At 45.2% G+C, this 13,240-nt stretch overlaps 1 pseudogene; it reads left to right on the top strand.

The window, feature by feature from the left end:
• The first annotated feature begins 2,714 nt into the window (after positions 1-2,714).
• On the top strand, positions 2,715-9,518 carry LOC128585532 (protein Spindly-like; annotated as a pseudogene).
• Positions 9,519-13,240: the final 3,722 nt, after the last annotated feature.

Genomic DNA, 13,240 nt, shown 5'->3' with positions numbered 1-13,240 from the left:
TCCCGTGGCTACTTTCTTCTTTATGATCTCTATTTAGATACCTGCCCAGAGATTAGTCAGTGTCTAGAAGAAGATGTTTACTGCAAAAGTGATTGTGTTGATGTGGTAACAGAGTATTTCCTTTCAAGTTGATTTCAGATAAGTAAAATGAGGTAATGGTGAAACTAACAGATAATAGATTAAGTGTGTATGTGACTAGAGAAGTGTAAAATCAAACCCCTAAATAAAGATCTTTGCTACACGCCATACCATGTAGTCTGTTTCTTGACTTAATAATTACAGGAGCGAGTTTACACCCATGACAAGGCTGCTGTTCGTCCGCGTCTCCGGTCACGCAACACCCTCTTGCTCAGTTTCCAGGTGAACAAAATGAGAAACAGAAAAGGTAAAGGAGGTTCTTCAGATTACCCAGTTTATAAGTGGCTAAATTTTCTTCTTTTTTTGGGTAAAAAATAATTATAATGAAGTAGAATTTGCCCACTTTTGGCCAAATTATTATAGATCAATGATAATCTAAAGCTGTGCTGTCCAATCTAGTAGCTACTAGCCACATTTGGTTGTCTAAATTAAAATGAAAAATTTAAGGCCAGGCGTGATGGCTCATACCTGTAATACCAGCACTTGGGAGGACAAGGTGGGTGGATTGCCTGAGTTCACAGGTTCAAGACCAGGCTGAGCAAGAGCAAGACCCCATCTCTAAAAAATAGCCAGGCATAGTGGCAGGTGCCTGTAGTCCCAGCTACTTGGGAGGCTGAGGCAAGAGAATTGCTTAAGCCCAAGAGTTTGAGGTTGTGAGCTATGACGCCATGGCTCACTACCCAGGGTGACTAAGTGAGACTCAGTCTCAAAAAAGAAAAGAAAGAAAGAAAGAAAAAGAAAAAGAAAATACAGATAGGCTCTGCGCTCATAGCTCAGCGGTTATGGTGCCAGCCACATACACCCAGGCTGGTGGGTTGGTGGGTTCGAACCTGGCCCGGGCCACCTAAACAACAATGACAACTGCAACAACAGCGACAACAAATACCCAGGCGTTGTGGCAGGCACCTGTAGTCCCAGCTACTTGGGAGGCTGAGGCAAGAGAATTGCTTAAGCCCAAGAGTTCGAGGTTGCTGTGAGCTGTGACACTACGGCACTCTACCCAGGGCAATAGCTTGAGACTCTGTCTCAAAAAAAAAAAAAAAAAGAAAAGAAAAGAAAAAGAAAATGCAGATACATAATATTTCCATTACTGTAGGATGTTCTGTTGGATGCTCTGGTCTAAAGTAATCCACTGTTGTCATTTATATGCTGACACACGTCATATGTCATTTGAATCATTCTCTTGTTTCCTATGTTCAAAGATGTCACTATGAACATCCCCAGTGCCGAGATCTCATCCAGCAGGTTGAACTAAAATGAAAGTAAGACACACAGAGGTGCTGGAGCTCGTTGCTCACATGTCTGCTGTTGACATGTCATTGTATAAGTAGCCCTGTGCACGTTCGTTCATTCCTTCAGTAATTCTTTTGGTCAGTGAGTATTCCATTCCTATTCCATTCCTGACTTAGTGTAGGTCCTGGAATAGTGCCCTGCCCAGGAAGAGCTCCGGTCTGAAGGAGAGAGACACAAGAACAGATCATTTTATTGCAACATGATAAATGCTTTAAGGTATATTATGCTATGGAGGGTCTTACAGAAGAGAAAGAAGAAAGACTTGCTGGGGCTGGCAGAATTTGAAAAGACTTCACAGAGAAGATGACATTCAAGCTGGGGTTTGAAGACTGGGTAAGAGTTTTCCAGTGGACCAGAGCCCCCCTGGCCACAGGAATAGCATGTGCAAAGGCACAGAGGCACAGAGTGGCTGATGCGCTGGGGACAGTAAGCAGGGCAGTGTGCCGGGGGTGGAGGTGGGGGATGTGAAGGTGAGACTGGGTGGTTAATTAGGGCCATATGGCAACAGGTGGCATGTGCCTTGCTAACTAGTTTGAACTTTGCCCTGCAGGTGTCAGGGGCTGGGTTAAGTAGTCTTCATATACAGCTTTCACACGTGAAATCCTATTGAGACCTCCGAGGTGCTGTGAGTTGAAGGTCTCGGCGAGGCATGCTGTGTGCTCAGCACTGGGCATGAGTGACACAGGGTGCTCCCCAAATCTTGATTCCTACCTCTTCCCTGCACCTTTGCTCCTCTTTTTTCTTAGCAAGTTGCTCCTTTTACCTGCTCTTCCACAGTATATGTATTACTGAGTCTCTGGGAGTGAACGATTTCTCTTCTCATTTCCCCAGCTATTAAGTCTGACAAAAATCTCACCCTCCTACATATTACGGTTGTCCTGGTGGGGTCCATTCAGTAACAAAGTGTCTATTTCAATTTATCTGCTTGCTTTCTCCTGCTGAGTTTTTCTCACTCTTTTGTGATATATGACCTTTCTGCGTTTAACTTTACAAAGGATTATGTCTGGTGTCTATCACTGTCCGTGCCATCCTATGGCAAGACAGCATTATAAATGAACGTTTTTCAGCAAAATACCTTCTTTTTTTATCTGAATCTATTATTTTTGTACCCTTTTTTTTTTTTTTTTTGGTGGGGGCTGGGTTTGAACCCACCACCTCCGGCATATGGAGCCGGCGCCCTACTCCTTTGAGCCATAGGTGCCGCCCCTGTTTTTTTTTTTTTCTTTAAAGGCATCTCTTATTACTGAATGATTGCAGAGATTTTAGTTTAGCCAAGCATTCTGATGGATGATAATGCTCAGGTAAGTATCTAATTCAGTGGTTTTCAACCTTCCTAATGCTGCAATTATTTTCATTTTTTTTTTTTTTTTGTGGTTTTTGGCCTGGGCTGGGTTTGAACCCGCCACCTCCAGCATATGGGGCCAGCACCCTACCCCTTTGAGCCACAGGCACCGCCTATTTTCATTGTTAAAAAGGGGTTGCGACCCACAGGTTGAGAACCACTGATCTAATTCATCCCAGGCCACCAACATGTGGGGCAAGCATAAAAACGGCACATTCCATGTGTCTACATATGTAAAAGTTATAAATCAAGGTAACAACTGTTAAACAAAGTATGTCTCATTTCCTACATTGATAAATGTATCTTCATAATGACAAAATATGGTTAAAGTGGTGGTTCTGTATGACAGAAAGTTTGTGAAACATCTAATATGATTATATCTAGCTATTATTTCTCATGTCTGAGTGTTCTGTTGATGGGCTACTGATGTTTAGATGAAACATGAAAAAAAGATATACACAATTCATAAATGTTTGTAAATTTCTTTTTTTTTTTTTTTTTTGAGATAGAGTCTCATTCTGTCACCCTTGTTAGAGTGCCATGGCGTCATAGCTCACAGCAACCTCCTACTCTTGGGCTCAAGGGATCCTCTTGCCTTAGGTTTTCTATTTTTAGTAGAGATGGGGGGGTCTTGCTTTTGCTCAGGCTGGTCTCGAATTTGTGAGCTCAGGCAATCCACCTGCCTGGGCCCCCCAGAGTGCTAGGATTCCAGGCATGAACCACCACGCCTGGCCATATATATGTATATATAAAAAAATATATATTTATTATATATATAAAATATATATATTTTATTAAATCATAGCTGTGTACATTAATGTAATCATGGGGTAAATATACAGATATTTTTGAGAAAGAGTCTTACTCTGTTGCCCCAGGCCTAGCTCACAGCAACCTAATCAAACTCCTGGGCTCAAGTGATCCTCCTGCCTCAGCCTCTTTAGTAGCTGGGGCTGCAGGTGCTCATCACAATGCTCAGGCTGGTCTCGAACTCCTAAGCTCAAGGACATTCCCACCTCGGCCTCCCAGAGCACTAGGATTACAGTTGTGAGCCACCAGGCCTGGCTAAATTGTTTAATATTGGTGGCATGCTGACTGATAATATTTTGAATATAGAGTGTTAAATAAAATATTTTATCAAAATTAATTTTATCAGGGTGGTGCTTGTGGCTCAGTGAGTAGGGTTCTGGCCCCATATACTGAGGGTGGCAGTTCGAATCCAGCCTGGGCCAAACTGCAACAACAACATAAAAAAATAGCTGGGCATTGTGGCAGGCGCCTGTAGTCTCAGCTACTCAGGAGGCTGAGGCAAGAGAATCGCCTAAGCCCAGGAGTTGGAGGTTGCTATGAGCTGTGATGATGCCACGGTACTCTACCGAGGGCCACAAAGTAAGACTCTGTCTCTAAAAAAAAGAAAAAGAAAATGAATTTTATCTATATCTTTTTACCTTTTTATATGGCTACTAGAACACTTAAAATTTAAAACCTGTGATTTGCATTATATTGGTATTGGACAGCCCTGATAGAGAACTGTAAGGAGACGAGAATTTCATGCTGCTTAAGTAACAGAGCACACCAGAGGGAGGGAGTGGTTTGCCTCTCCCTTACTGGGGCATGCTACTGAAACAGAAAAATCCCCTGTGGCTTCTAGAAAAGAATGTTTCACCGGTTTTAAAGATGGATGAAGCTGTTATATAATTTATGTTCAGAGGTGAAACCTGCTTAGTCTTCTTACTTTTGGATGTTATCTTTAGGGTTTAATTTGTTTCAAATGAATAGCAGGTGGCAGATGCAATTTAAGGGGAAAAACAATCACAAATGAAGCAAGATATTTTGAACTTCCTTATTTGCTACGGCAGCTACACCTGGAAATAAATGCTAATTATTTTGAATTATTTGTTTGCGCATTGTATGGCATGTTTACCTTTTACTGATTAACACTTCACAACTTATGGTACTTCCTTTGTGGCTAATTAATAAGGTGGTAATGCCAGGACTAGTGATTTTGAACTCCGGGAGACTTTTCAAAACACACCCCTCTGTGAGGTCTGAATAATTTCCCCTCAGGCATGTGCGCCCCACCCTGGTCCCTGGGAACTGCTGCTGTCCAGAGTGATTGATGCCAAAGTAGGTGGTTACAACCCTCCAGCATGTTAGGACAGAAAATTCGTAGAGACATTTGGGTGCTGTGGGCAAGGTAACTAATTGTGTGCCTTTAAACTAATACTGGGCGGCGCCTGTGGCTCAGTCGGTAAGGCGCCGGCCCCATATATCGAGGGTGGCGGGTTCAAACCCTGCCACGGCCAAACTGCAACCAAAAAATAGCCGGGCGTTGTGGCGGGCGCCTGTAGTCCCAGCTGCTGGGGAGGCTGAGGCAAGAGAATCGCTTAAGCCCAGGAGTTGGAGGTTGCTGTGAGCCGTGTGACGCCACGGCACTCTACCCGAGGGCAGTACAGTGAGACTCTGTCTCTACAAAAAAAAATAAATAAATAAAAATAAATAAATAAACTAATACTTAAAAACATTTGTACCTAGGCGGTGCCTGTGGCTCAGTGAGTAGGACGCTGGCCCCATATACCGAGGGTGGCGGGTTCAAACCCAGCCCCGGCCAAACTGCAACAAAAAAATAGCCGGGTGTTGTGGTGGGCGCCTGTAGTCCCAGCTACTCGGGAGGCTGAGGCAAGAGAATCACATAAGCCCAGGAGCTGGAGGTTGCTGTGAGCTGCGTGTGGCCACGGCACTCTACCAAGGGCAGTAAAGTGAGACTCTGTTTCTACAAAAAAACAAACAAACAAACAAACAAAAATCATTTGTACCTTTATAAAGAAGACAGTTTGAGAAGTTTAGGGAAGATCAAGGGACATCCAGCAGTAGCACCTCTCAAAATAGTCTCACATCTCAAGCAATTTAGCTGGTAAAACAGAACAGACAAATTAACACTGTCTGATATTACTTCATCCAAGTACTTCTCTAAGTGTGTATCAGTCCTTCTAACCACATGCAGAATTCTTCAGAGAGAAGGGTTTTTTTTGGTTGTTTTGTTTTGTTTTTTTGACAGAGTCTCACTTTGTCGCCCTGGGTACAGTGCTGTGGCGTCATAGCTCACAGCAACTTCAAACTCTTGGGTTCAAGTGATCTTCTTATTTCAGCCTCCCAAGTAGCTGGGACTATCAGCGCCCACCACAGTGCCTGGTTATGTATAAAGACAAGGTCTTCCTCTGGCTTAGGCTCGTCTGGAACCTGTGCGCTCGGCAATCCACTCACCTTCCAGAGTGCAGAGAGAAGAGTTTTTTTTTTTTTTTTTGTAGAGACAGAGTCTCACTTTATGGCCCTCAGTAGAGTGCCGTGGCATCACACAGCTCACAGCAACCTCCACCTCCTGGGCTTAAGTGATTCTCTTGCCTCAGCCTCCCGAGCAGCTGGGACTACAGGCGCCCGCCACAACGCCCAGCTATTTTTTGGTTGCAGTTCAGCTGGGGCCGGGTTTGAACCCGCCACCCTCGGTATATGGGGCTGGCGCCTTACCGACTGAGCCACAGGCGCCGCCCCAGAGAGAAGAGTTTTAAAGAAAATATTGTCGTCTTCATTTTATTTCTAGTGATGCCTTTACGTACTTTGTAGATTGGTGCACTTGGCTTTGTCTGGGAGTTCTTACCCTTGTTTTGACTCTGGGCAGTCATACACCTACTCACATGAATCTCTAATGAGCAAATGTTTCTTTTTTTATATTTATTTGTTTAGTTACTTATTTTGTGGACACAGGATCTTGCTATTTTGCCCAGGCTGATCTTGATCTCCTAGTCTCAAGTGACCATCTTGCCTCACCTCCCAAAGTGTTGTGATTATGGGCATGAGCCACTACACCCCACCACGTTTCTTATTATATAAAGACTTGTGGCTGGGCACAGTGGCTCATGCCTGTAATCCTAACATTCTGGGAGGTCGAGGTGGGAGGATTGCTTGAGCTCAGGAGTTTGAAACTAGCTTGAACAAGAGTGAGACCCCATCTTTACTAAAAACAGAAAAAAAGCTAACCTGGTGTAGTGGTGCATGCCTGTAGTTTCAGCTACTTGGGAGGCTGAGACAAGAGGATTGCTTAAGTCTAAGAGTTTGAGGTTGCTGTGAGCTGTGAAGCCCTGGCACTCTACCCAGGGTAGCAGAGTAAGACTCTCTCTCTCTCTCAAAAAAAAAAAAAAAAAGTTCTTACTATAAGCCAAGAACAGAACAGAATGAGAATTATAGGTGATAAAGGACTTGTTACCTTGATACTCAAAACTACCATCTGGCTGGTCACAGTGGCTCATGCCTATAATCCTAGCACTTTGGGAGGCCAAGGTGGGTCGATTGCCTGATCTCAGGAGTTCAAGACCCGCTTGAGCTAGAGTGAGACCCCATCTCTTAAAAAAATAGACAGGTGTTGTGGCAGGTGCCTGTAGTCCCAGCCACTCCCAAGGCTGAGGCAGGAAGATTATTTGAGCCCAAGAGTTTGAGGTTGTTGTGAGCTAGGACGCCATAGCACTCTACCAAGGGTGACAAAGTGAGACTTTGTCTCAAAAAACAAAACAAAACAACCACCTGCTGTAAATATTCTAATTTCAAAAATGTCATTGAGGGACTGCTTTTTTGCTCTCGAGGATTCTGGATAAATATATGGGAGCCCAGGTGCACTGTCTGGGCCTCAAAATGGTAATAGCCACTGTGGCTATGCCGCCTGGTCCTATAGCCACTGGCCACTTGCAGCAGTCTGAATTGAGAAATGCTGCAAATATAAAATACACCCCGGATTTCTAAATAGGCTAACAACAGGTTAAAAAAAAAAAAAAAAACCCTGGAGGCAGATATAACTGCAAATCTTCAATGCAAGCTCAAAGACGTTGAAGAAGAGTCAGTGAAAGCTGCACAGTATGGTTTACAACTAGTGGTGAGCCAAAATGAATTGCAGAATCAACTGGATAAATGTCATAAAATGAGGACCATAACTGAGAATTATAAACAAGATCAATATACTCTTCAGAGAGAAGTCGAACTCCGGAGTAGAATGTTGGAAAGTTTGAGCTGAGAATGTGAAGCTATTAATCAACAACAAAAAATAAATCTGGAGAAATTAGAACAACAATTAAAAGAAGCCATGGACAGGAGGTGACCGAACTAAAATATAAGGTAGAAAAACTACAAGTGGATAGATGAAGCTAGGCTTAGTGAAAAGCAGCTGAAGCCCCAAGAAGATCAACAACAGGAACTCCTGTCCAGAGGAACTGTGGGCGGTGTGTGAGCGTGTGCACCAAAGCACGTCCTCAGAGATGCTGGTCCTTGAAACTGAGCTGACAGAAATTGAAACCATAAAGAATAGTCTCAAAGAAGTGACTGAACTACACTATAGACAAGAACAGTCAGAACTTCGGGTTACTAACTTAATGGGCCAGGTAGCCCAGCTCAAAGAAAAAGAGGAACAACAGGAGTTCGAGACCGGCCTGAGCAGGAGTGAGACCCCAACTCTACTAAAAATATATATATTTTTTCTATCTTTTTTCTATCTCTTTTCTATCTTTATCTACTAAAAATAGAAATAGATTAGCCAAGTATTGTGGCAGGTGCCTGTAGTCCCAGATACTTGGGCAGCTGAGGCAGGAGATCTCTTGAGTGTAAGAGTTTGAGGTTGCTGTGAGTTATATGATGACACCATGGGACTCTATCTCAAAAACAAACAAACAAGCAAACAAAAAAATAAATAAAAGAAAGAAAAAAGAAAAAGAGGAGTGAGAAAAAGAAGCAGTTTCTTACCATAATGCTCTACAGCAAGCTCATGTAGCAAACCAAGGCCTTCAGGTGCAGCTGGACAGCCAGGGTGGCAAGCCTGCCATCCCTATAAGAAAGGCAACTCTCTGCAGAGGTGGAGGATTGAAGGGCTGCAATGGAATATCAGCTTATCAGTGAAAGTCAAATATCAGTCACTAATGAAACAAAACATACTTGAGAGCAGATGCAAAGAATGAACTTACAGGGCGGCGCCTGTGGCTCAGTTGGTAGGGCGCCGGCCCCATATACCGAGGGTGACGGGTTCAAACCCGGCCCCGGCCAAACTGCAACCAAAAAATAGCCGGGCGTTGTGGCGGGTGCCTGTAGTCCCAGCTACTCGGGAGGCTGAGGCAAGAGAATCGCTTAAGCCCTGGAGTTGGAGGTTGCTGTGAGCTGTGTGAGGCCATGGCACTCTACTGAGGGCCATAAAGTGAGACTCTGTCTCTACAAAAAAAAGAATGAAGTTACAAATTGCTATGTTGCTGGGTGATGCCTGTGGCGCCCTCAAGGAGTAGGGCGCGGGTCCCATATGCCAGAGGTGGCGGGTTCAAACCCAGCCCTGGCCAAAAACCACAAACAAACAAACAAAAACCAAATTGCTATGTTGCTACAAACGAAAGGGTCTCAGACTGAATTTAAGCAGCAAGAATGGTTGCTTGCCATGTTACTTGCAAGAACAGCTACTTTCAGGAGAAGGGTGAAATAAAACATCTTTAGGTGAAATTAGAAATCTGGAAAAATTAAGAATTTATATGAAAATATGGAATCTAAGCCTTCAGCCAGGTTTCATGCTCTGGAAGATAACATCTATTGTAAAGATTTACTTCAGATTAAACTCGTTAAGTTAAATAAAGAAAATGAAAGAATTAAAGGTGAATTGTCCATACAGGGATTGAAAGCATTGAGAGCCAAAGGGCTCTGGATAACGATGAAAATTTTATGCAAATGAAAGATGCCTCCAGCTTTCAGAAAGTGAAAATATGAAACTGAGAGTGAAACTAGATGAATTAAAACTGCAGTGTGAACCTGAAGAGGCAGCTGAAGTACCTGAACTCAAGACGAGGTATGAAGTGCTGCCTGTAGATGTGTATGTGCCAAATTGGTGCTGTCAAAGAACTTCATGGGTCACCACTTAAGAGGAGGCACAGTCTTGACCTAACAATTTAGAAAATAACGACTTGCGCTTTGAAAAACAGATTTCCCCAGACACACCCACTAGTCAGTCTCTCTCCTCACAAAATCTGCCCAGGGATGAGCAGCTAAAGAAGGAAAAGTAATGTGTGGAACTCTTAGGAGTTCCAGCCCACTCTGTAAATGAAAGACGTGGAGACACCCCCAACTGGCCCAGGTTAGCTGCGGGACCAAAGCTTCCGAAAGAAGTTAAAGCAGGAAAAGGAAATTGCAAGTTCCTGTGAAATTAATGAAATAACTGGGGTGACCAATGCAGGTAGCCAGGCAAGATTTAGGATTTCTGCAAGATCCAGCTCCAGCCAGGTCCTAGCTTCAGGTTCAGGTACCTAGTGGCATTTATCTGGACCATATATATTAATACATTAAATAAAATAAATAAAGATGTTAATTACAGCATTTTCTTTTGGTTAATAGTTTGCTCATTGTAATAGAAGCTCTGTGAAGGGTTTCTTGCTTAAGAAATACTGTCCAGAGCAGTGCCTGTGGCTCAAAGGAGTAGGGCGCCGGCCCCATATGCCAGAGGTTGCGGGTTCAAACCCAGCCCTGGCCAAAAACTGCAAAAAAAAGAAAAAAAAAAGAAATACTGTCCAAGTCAGAATCACAGTCAGAGTTTGAACAGGTGGTGAAAGGTACATAAAAATGCCAGGTCCTGGCACAATACAGAGATATAAATAACCTAAAAGGTGGTAAATGTCACATAATGGTCTTTTTTTTTTTTTTTTGAAATAAGAGTGTCACTATGTTGCCCTCAGTAGAGTGCTGTGGCGTCACAGCTCACAGCAACCTCCAACTCTGGGGCTTAAGCCATTCTCTTGCCTCAGCCCCCCAGGAGCTGGGACTACAGGTGCCTGCCATAATACTCGGCTATTTTTTGGTTGCAGTTGTCATTGTTGTTTAGCAGGCCCCGGCTGGGCTTGAACCCACCAGCCTCGGTGTATGTGACCAATGCCCTACTCACTGATGTACAGGCACTGAGCCACACATAAGGATCTTAACTAAGCACCATAGTAACCTTCTGGGCAAGTGGGACCGTACTCCCATTACAGAGAAGACTTTACTGTTGAAGGCACTAGATCTCTGGAGTTGATTTGGAAGAGATGTGTAGAACTGGGTGAGATTTCTTTTATTTTTTTTTTGGCCAGGGCTGGGTTTAAACCCACCACCTCCGGCATATGGGGCCAGTGCCCCACTCCTTTGAGCCACATGCGCTGCACTCTTTTTTTTTTTAGAGACAGTGTCTCACTTTGTCACCCTTGGTAGAGTGCTGTGGCATCACAGCTCACAGCAACCTCCAGCTCTTGGGCTCAGGTGATTCTCTTGCCTCAGCCTCTCGAGTGGCTGGGACTACCTGCCACAACACCCAGCCATTTATTTGTTGCAGTTTGGCCGGGGCTGGGTTTGAACCAGCCACCCTTGGTATATGGGGCCAGCGCCCTAGTCACTGAGCCACAGGCGCCACCCCTTTTTTTTTTTTTTTTTTTGAGACAGCATCTCAGTAAGTTTCCCTCAGTAGATTGCTGTGGCATCACAGCTCACAGCAACCTCAAACTCTTGGGCTTAAGTGATTCTCTTGCCTCAGCCTCCCAAGTAGCTGGGACTACAGGCGCCTGCCACAATGCCTGGCTATTTTTTTGTTGTGGTTGTCATTGTTTAGCTGGCCCAGACTGGGTTTGAACCTGCCAGCTTTGGTATATGTGGCCTGTGCCCTACCCAGTGACGTACAGGCGCTGCCCTGGGTGTGATTTCTTACAAGTTTAACAGGCCTGGGCTGGACTCAAACCCACCAGCCTCAGTGCATGGCTGGCGCCCTACTCACTGAGCTACGGGAGCTGAGCCTTTTTTTTTTTTTTTTGGGAAATGGAGTCTCACTCTGTTGCATCAGACTAGAATGCAATGGTGTTAGCCTAGCTCACAGCAATCTCAAAGTCTGGGTTCAAGCTATTCTCCTCTCTCAGCCTCCCAAGTAGTGAAGCAAAGTACTACCAAATCCAAAAAGGGGGGGGACCAGATATGTAGCAGCACCCCTCGCCCCCTACCATAAGAATGTGACCTTTTGTAACTGTCCTAGGAAATAGCCCCGAGCTGAAGCAGATAACCGGTAACTGGTTCTGAAAGAAAAAAGCTAAGCAAATGTTTAACTGCTGATCTTGTCTTAAGACAGATGAGTAATGAACCAGAGTTCTTCTTATCTGGAAAAGCCCCTATGTCTGCTACCCCTCCCTAAAGCCCCTGCTATGTCTGCTACCCCTCCCTGCTTTGTGGTTTTTGCCTTTATAAGCTTGTAAAACCTGCTGTTCAGGGCTTGACTCCTCGGCTCCTAAAAGAGTTGCGAGTCAAGCCCCAGCATGCTGGAATAAAATCCTCTTGCTGTTTGCATCAGGCGCCGTCTCTTGCGGTTGATTGGGGTCGTCAGAGCTCAGGGCAGAGTGGGGGGTCCTGCCCCAAGTCTTTCATTTGGGGGCTCTCCCGGGATTTGACGACCACCCCTCACCTGCAGAGTTGACCTTGGAGGTAAGAAAGGGGTACCCTGAAAACTGTCTGGTCTGTGTCTTCAGTCCTTTGTTTGACTTTGTGTGCACGCTTTCGGTTTCACAGCCGTTTGGCACCTCGTGAGAGTGGCCAGACAGTGGTTGGTAGACGTGCCCGGAGGACCACAGGCTGAAATCCTGGGGGACGCCCCAGGAATTGAGGAGAACCAGGGACGCCTGGTTGTCTCCTGCTGTAAGGGCGCTGATCGAGTCCAGTCGTTGGATCAAAAATTACGGGAAACGCGCCCGTCTGATTCTGTTGTAGGCTTGTGAGGGACCAAGTGTGGTAGGTAGGTCCTTGTATCTGTAATATTTCTGTTATTCCTGTAATTTGTGTTTCTGACATATCTACTGACGATGGGATAGACTGTGACAACCCCTCTGAGTTTGATTCTAGATCATTGGACTGAAGTGAAGAGAAGAGGTCGTGACCTATCAGTAGAGGTTAAAAAAGGCCCATGGCAGACTTTCTGCTCCTCGGAGTGGCCCGCTTTTAACGTCGGCTGGCCCTCAGGAGGAACCTTTGACTTATCTCTTATTTTTGCTATCAAAGAGATTGTTTTTCAGAGAGGACCGGGAGCCCATCTGGATCAACAACCTTACATCATAGTCTGGCAGGACCTGGTGCAGAATCCACCCCCCTGGGTTCGGCCGTGGACTGCCACATCCAGGCCCCCATCTAATCCTCAGGTGCTCGCTGTCCAATCTTCCGGTTCCAGAAAAGGGGGCGACAGCTCGAGCCACCCTAAGAAGATCTACCCGGAAATTCAGACTGATCATCTTCTCCTCGACCCTCCGCCCCCTCCTCCCCCATACCCTCCCACCTTGGCTCCTGTCCGGGGGCAGGAAGGATCAGCATTGCCGGATCCGGCAATTGCCCCCTCTGCACCCCCGGGGGAACCTTCACTGGGGCCCGCACAAGGTACCAGGAGTCACCGCCGGGGAGGAATGT

The sequence above is a fragment of the Nycticebus coucang genome, chromosome 5 (genome assembly GCF_027406575.1).
Source record: "Nycticebus coucang isolate mNycCou1 chromosome 5, mNycCou1.pri, whole genome shotgun sequence".
Taxonomy (NCBI): Eukaryota; Metazoa; Chordata; class Mammalia; order Primates; family Lorisidae; genus Nycticebus; species Nycticebus coucang.
This window is presented reverse-complemented; position numbering and strand designations above follow the sequence as displayed.